Raw genomic sequence first — 7,875 nt, forward strand, 5'->3', positions numbered from 1 at the left:
GATGACTTCTCGGGTCATCGAAAGCAATCTTCACGTCAACTCGGAACTCGCCGAGCAGTTAGATCCAATGGAGCTCTCTTCCCTGAACGAGCTCTTGGATCGCATCGCCGCCCTGGGAGTCGCTACAGACTACGATCAGATTGGGCCTAAACCCGATCTGAGAGAGATCAACTCTCCCCAGGTCACCCATCACGTTGCAGTGGTGGAGGAACAATGTGGCAACCCTTCATCTATCTTAAGGACTAGCTATGTCCGGATTCCCGATCCCTCCAAGCCAGATACCCGCGGAGGGGAGGACGTCACTCAAGGCCTGAACCTAGAATCAGGCAACGGGCTAAATTTATTGGAAAACATCCAAGAATCCAAAATTTTGAGTTCGGAAACTCCTTGGCCCCTGAGTCTCAGATTGGGTGAGGATTCGGATTCTGCCACATAGCAGAAATAAATCCTTGGTGTGACACGGCTATTACCTTCAATGCTAGTGATGAACCTAAATTCCGAACAGCCCGAGCACCAGCTGCACTGGTCCTCAGTCCAATCGTGGACGACTTTCGACTCACCAAGGTACTCATGGACGGCGGCAGCGGATTAAACCTCATCTATGAGGAAACTCTTCAAAAGATGGAAATAGACTGGAGCCGCATTGAGCAAAGTAGCACAACCTTTAGAGGAATCATCCCCAGTCGGGAAGCACGTTGTGCTGGAAAAATCACACTAGACGTGGTATTCGGCATGCCGGATAATTACAGGTCCGAAGAAATTACATTCCAAGTGGCCCCGTTCAGCAGCGGATACCACGCTCTATTAAGGCGGGAGGCGTTTACAATCTTCCAAGCCATACCCCATTACGGGTACATGAAGCTCAAAATGCCCGGGCCCAACGGAATCATCACTCTTGCTAGTGATCCGGACATAGCACTCCGCGCCGAAAATAAGACAGATGCATTGGCCCTTGAGGCACTATCCGAAGCTCTAGCGGCCGAGGAACTAACTGCGCTGTGCACCACAGTGAACAGGGACGACATGATGCTCGATAAAAGATCCAAGTCCACCTCCTTTAAACCGGCGGACGAAATAGTCAAATTCCAAGTCCATCCAACGGACCCTACAAAAATAGCTTCCATCGGGGCACAATTAAACCCTGATATGTCGACGCCGCACTGCGAGAGTTCCTACGCGAGAACTGGGACATTTTTGCCTAGCATCCTTCAGACATGCCAGGAATCCCACGCAGGCTGGCTGAGCACAGCCTAAATATCCTAAAAGGATTTAAGCCAGTCAAGCAGGCTCTTCGATGTTTCTCCGAACCTAAGAGACAAGCCATGGGAGAGGAACAAGCCAAGCTATCGGAGGCCGGATTCATCAGAGACATAAAACATCCGGACTGGCTAGCAAACCTGGTGATAGTACCAAAGAAGGACAAATCCTGGCGCTTGTGCGTCGATTTTAAGGACCTTAACAAGGCCTGCCCAAAGGATCTGCTTCAACACAATGCCCTTCGGGCTCAAAAACGCCGGCGCAACATATCAGCGCATGATTCAGACATGTCTAGCAAACCAGATCGGCAAAACAGTGGAGGCATACGTGGATGACGTGGTCGTTAAAACCAAGCATGTCAAAACTCTAATAGACGACTTGAGGCTCACATTCGACAACCTCCGAACATATGACATCAAGCTCAATCCGGAAAAATGCGTTTTCGGCGTACCAGCCGGAAAGCTCCTGGGATTCATTGTCTCCGGTAGAGGTATTGAAGCTAATCCAGCCAAAATCCGAGCGTTGTCATAGTTGGCTACCCCAAAAGACCTCAAACAAATACAAAAATTGACTGGATGCGTGGCGGCTCTAAGCCGCTTTATCTCCCGCTTGGGAGAAAAGGCATTACCCCTTTATCGCCTCCTCCGGCGCACCGAACACTTCGAGTGGATGGACGCCGCCACGGCCGGACTCAACGAAATAAAAGCCATATTGGCAACAAACCCAGTCCTGGTCGCGCCAAACATTGGCGAACCAATGCTATTATACATTGCGGCAACTCATCAAGTAGTAAGCGCAGTGCTCGTCGTCGAGCGAGAAGTGGACGGACACAAATTCCCCCTTCAAAAGTCGGTTTACTATGTGTCCACTGTCCTTACTCCATGCAAATCACGGTACCCGCATTATCAAAAGATATTGTACGCGGTATTTATGGCATCCCGGAAGCTGCGACACTACTTTCAAGAGTGTTCGATAACGGTAGCCTCGGAAGTACCACTTAACGATATTATAAACAACCGCGACGTGACGGGCCGGATTGCCAAATGGGTCATTGTGCTCCTCCTATTTGACATAACTTACAAGCCACGGCGAGCTATTAAGTCGCAAGTTTTGGCTGACTTCGTTGTAGAGTGGACGGAAGCCGAACTCCCTAAAGAGTACGGCACATATTCAAACTGGATCATGCACTTCGACGGCTCCAAAATGTTGGCTGGTCTAGGGGCTGGCATCGTTTTGACGTCCCCAACAGGAGACACCGTTCAATACGTACTACAGATAATGTATACGGACTCCAACAACGCTGCCGAATATGAGGCCCTTCTACATGGTCTCCGGATGGCAGTATCCATGGGCATTCAACGCCTAGAGGTGCGCGGGGATTCGAACCTCGCGATATCCCAAATAAATGGAGACTTTGATGCCAAGGATCCGAAAATGGCAGCTTATCGCAATGTCGTCCTAAAAATGTCAGCTCGGTTCGAGGGGCTCGAATTTCACCATGTGGCTCGAGAAAACAATCAGGCGGCGGATATCCTCGCCCGCATCGGCGCAAAATGTGATGCGGTCCCTCCCAACATATTTCTGGAAAGGCTTTTTAAGCCATCCGTAGCATGGGAAGGGGACACCGGTAACAACAGTCCGTACCCGGCCAAAATACCCGATACCGAACTCTCTGACACAATCGGAGGCTCCGCCACCGAAATAACACAATCAGCCCACGAAATAATGGCCATTATTGCCCCATGGACAGAACAATTCCTGGCCAACCTAACTAGACAGGAACTTCCAGAGGACCAAAATGAGGCACGCTGCATAGTGCGGCGATCCAAGGCCTACAGGGTCCATGAGGGAGAATTGTACAAAAAAAGCGCTACCGGAGTCCTTCAAAGGTGCATCTCCGAAGAGGAATGGCGGAACCTTTTGGCAGAAATTCACGCCGGACTCGGCGGTCATCACGCCGCAGCCCGGGCTCTTGTAAGCAAGGCCTTCCGTACAGGATTCTATTGGCCAACGGCCTGGGCAGATGCACAGGACTTGGTCCAACGTTGCGCCGGTTGCCAGCTCTTTGCAAATCAAAGCCATATGCCACCCACCGCCCTCCAAACAATCCCCATTACATGGCGCTTCGTGGTCTGGGGGCTTGACATGGTTGGACCCCTTAAAGGGGGAACCCACAAGAAAAAATACTTATTGGTCATGGTGGATAAATTCACCAAATGGATAGAGGCTAAACCGGTTAAAACAGCCGAATCCGGACCGGTGATAGATTTCATATCCGGGGTTGTACACCGTTACGGCGTCCCCCACAGCATCATCACTGATAACGACACGAACTTCACGGCCGACGAGGTAAAACTCTGGTGCAGCAAAATGGGCATCAAGCTCGACTATGCTTCAGTCTATCACCCACAAACCAACGGTCAAGTCGAATGAGCAAATGGTCTTATAATGAGTGGCATTAAACCTACATTAGTGCCCTCCTTAATGGAGTCTGACACACACTGGGTAGAGGAGCTCGACTACGTACTCTGGGGGCTGCGGATTACGCCGAATCGTAGTACCGGATATACACCGTTTTTATGGTGTACGGCGCAGAGGCAGTCCTGCCCTGTGACATAATTCATGACTCACCTCGAGTGCGCATGTACGAAGAGAGAGAAGCCGAGCTCGGTCGGCAGGACAGTCTGGACACCTTGGAGGAAGAGCGCGACATAGCCAAAGCCCGTTCCGCATTTTACCAGCAACAGGCTCGCAGATACCAAAGGAGAGAAGTACGGGCCAAAACTTATAACGTTGGCGAACTAGTTCTACGACTGCCAGATAAGAAGAAGAATAAGCTCGAGCCCAAATGGGAAGGTCCCTTCTTTATCGACCAAGTTCTGACCGGTGGAGCATACCGATTGCGGGATGCATCGACTAGTCGACTCGAGCCGAACCCATGGAACGCCGCCAGACTTCGAAGATTCTATGCCTAGCACCGGACTCTATGTTAGTCCCCTCCCTTTGTCCATTTTCTGCATATTCATCATCTGTCTTGTTTCCCTTTCTTTCTTTTATTTCTTTAGGCCTTCAAGGGTCACCTTGTGCCTCACTCATACATTACAGATGTGCTAGCCGCACTCTCCATACCTGGGGGCTTCTTTCACAAAAGCTTAAATTATTTACCTGGGCCTCGCGCCTAACACATGTGTTATACTTCCACATGTACCTTTTTTCACCATTATATGCATCGATATGACTTAAGTTTTGGCCAAGCTGGGTTGCCTGGCTCTTGTATTTATGCCCTACATTCCCGTTAATTCGGCTAGGGCATAAGGGGAGCACCTCTGCGATTGTTACCGCTGGGTCAGTCGGACGTGTACCTCAGACTGGGTGAAGCCGAAAGCTAGCATTCTTAAGGGAATATTCGGTCGGTGAACAAAAGATGACTTTTATTTATTATCCATATATGCCCCCAGATGCTTTTTCTACGCTTCTTATCGCAGTCCGGACATGCACTTTAGGGCATGCTTACCAGGGAAAGGAACCCTTAACGGAACTATTCTCTCTGGAAGATGTTTCTTACTACCCATGTAATATAACATAACTAGTTGGGCACTTGTCTGATAAAGCACTAATGACCCCTACGCCTGGTCTCCACGCATGCCCCGGTTCTTACATAACCGAGAGGGTATTCGGATACACTCCGGACTGTCGAGTCCCGAGGTTGAAGCGAAAAGGTCCGCCACGACAAACGATCTACAATCCGGCTAGAAGGCATTATACATGTCACTCTAAAATTACATAGTCAATTTGACTGGTTGAATTCCTCTTCAATGCCATCCAATAGGCTGTCTAGTCTACAGTCCTGTTGGGAATACTTTGCGGCCAATTCTACTTGGCCGTACACTAAGCTCACAGGGATCTCCTTCCCATCAGGCCCCACAGGTCCGACTTCGGCCATGTGGTTCGGGTCAGCCTTCGTGTACCGTGTCTTCACCATTGCCCAGGCTTCCCTGGCGCCCTGACGGCAGGCCTATATCTTCCATAATCGGAAGCGCCGTCGTGCTCCCTTCAGCTTTTCTGCAAGCTCTCCAAGGCCTTCGGGTATGGAGACGGATGGCCATAAGGCCTGGGCAACACCTTGCATCACCTGCCGAACTCGTTCGTGCAACTATGAGAGCTCGGGAAGAAGATCACCCGTTGAACCGGGCATCTCCTCCGCAGGACAACCTGTTAGCATACCTACAGACATAACTCTGTCAGCCAGCTTCCTCGCCGAACTCTTTTTCAAAGATCGTTCAGGCACTTACTAAATATGCCGCGTCGAAGCCGCCGGTTATCCTTAAGAGAGTCCGACAGTTGGGCACGAACATCTTTTAGTTCCACGCCCAGCTTGGTGTTGGCATCTAGGAGATCATTCTCCTCCTGTCTCACCCTCGTAAGCACGCTCTCACCGGCCTTCAGCTGGCGTATGAGCTGTTGCTTATCCGGATTTACTCAAGCGTCATGTGCAATTCTATCGTCAGATCTGCATATACGCCGCATTCTAATATGATACTTATCATTCGAAGGATATGTTACCAGAGGGGGTCTCTTTGGGCTCCCCTGCTGCGGCCAGTGCGGCTTGAAGTTGGGCTTTGCACTCTTCCAGCTCCTGGGACAGTTGAGTATTCTTTTCTGTAAGAACCTGCATAACAAATGATCCTTAAATCAGTTATCCTAACTGTTTCAAGTCTCAGGGGCTACTGATATATATAATCATCAAATTTTCTCACCCGTATGTCTTTTACATACTGCTTCGTGGCTCAGGCTAGACCATTTTGAGCGGCACGGAGGTGCGCGTCTCCCGAGTTGAAGGCATCCAGTGCCCCTTGGGAGAAACAAGCGTCACGAAGAACAGTTCGGTGACGCCTGTGGTTCATGGCACTTTCCACCTCGGAATTGGTGGCGAACAGTTTGTCCGCATCCTCTGTCAGGCGTGATGGGTAGCCTCTCCGGGTATAGTCCGGCGAGCGCTCTTTTTCCTGAAAAGAAGGCATGGGCATTAGTATGCCTCCGAGAATAACGGCTCGCAATAAAGACGGCGCGTCGTACCGCTGCGCCGGTGTCTCGATTCGGACTGCGGGTCTTTTCATCCCGCCTGGCCTCGCGGCCCCTTGTTGGCTAGTTGCCACAGGCTCGGCCTTCTGCCCCGAGGACCTCCCCTGCAAAACACGGCTGTTATATGGCAATCAAAAAAGCGCAAGGACGGATCCCTTTAAGTGCTGGGACTTCGGTCTCAGTCACCTGTGAGGCTGGAACTAGCCCAGGGTAATCGGCCGTAATGGCCACCAAGGCGTTGTCATTACTCGATTGGTAAAATACCCCATCGATCAGCTCCACAGATATGTCCGGATCCTCCTGTGAGGCCGGGTCAAGGGACCGTCCAGGGTCCTCGGGTTGTGGAGGAGGGCTATTTATATCCTTTACAGCCTGGCACAGCTCCTGCGATGAAATCGCTAGACTGAATACTTAACTATGGGAATACGAAACGGATGGGCGAGAAAAAGTCTCCGCTTACCCAGCTCGGAGGATTGTACATAGAGAATCCGCCCTGCGGGTTGACACGAAGGAATTCCTCCTCTTCTCCCTTGTACAAAGTGGATAAGATCTTTATTAGATCAGCAGCCGATCCCGTCCCTTTGGGGCCATGGCGGGTGGCGTCATCCTCCCCGTTGAAATCCCACATGGGGTGGCCTCTATACTGGAGCGGCTGCACCCCCTGCATGATACATATGGCCATGACCTCGATCATGGTCAATCCGGATCGAGCTAAAAAACTTATTCGGCTCATCAGGTAAAGAACGTCCATGTCATCTTCCTCCAGAGAGCTCCGTGGACGCCAGCTCCGGCGCTTCTTCAAAGGGGCGTTGTCGAACTCAGGAAGGCCGATCCGATTAGGATCTGGGAGGGAGACGTCTTCTATATAAAACCATTATGAAGGCCAGTCTTCGTACGTCTTCTTTGGGGTTCCGGACAGGTATCCGGTCCCGGCAACACGCCACACTTTGGCTCCGCCCACTTGATATATTGACCCCTTCTGAGAACGGGGCACAAGGCAGAACAGCTTATTCCACAGAGCGAAATGAGCCTCACAGCCCAAAAACAACTCGCAAAGGGCTACGAATCCCGCGATATGCAGCATGGAGGCAGGCGTAAGGTTGTGCAACTGGAGGCCGTAGAACTCCAGGAGCCCCCAGAGAAACGGATGAATTGGGAATCCGAGCCCTCTTACCAAATAAGGGACAAGGCATACCCGCTCTCCCTTGGAGGGATTGGGAAGGCTCTCCGCTTGCTCTCCGCCATTATAGGTGGCAAGCCCGGCTCGAACCGGGACCAGGTACGTTGGGGGAAGAAATCCCTTGGTCTGAAGCATCACTAATTTGCTGTGCGGGACAGAACATCTCTCCCAATCTCCAGGCTTGGAGCTAGGGGAGCGAGAGCAGGAGCTGCGTCGACCGGCCATGATGGAATGGATCTCTGTCGGGTGCACTCCGATGAAGGCTCGCCGAGGGAGGATGGTGTGATTTGGATCTGAATCCTCATCTTTTTAAATAGGCGGCTCATTTACACAGCTAGGGGGGTAAATGCGAAAAC

This window comes from Triticum urartu, chromosome 4A, assembly GCF_056163025.1.
Source record: "Triticum urartu cultivar PI428250 chromosome 4A, HENAU_Tu73, whole genome shotgun sequence".
Classification (NCBI taxonomy): Eukaryota; Viridiplantae; Streptophyta; class Magnoliopsida; order Poales; family Poaceae; genus Triticum; species Triticum urartu.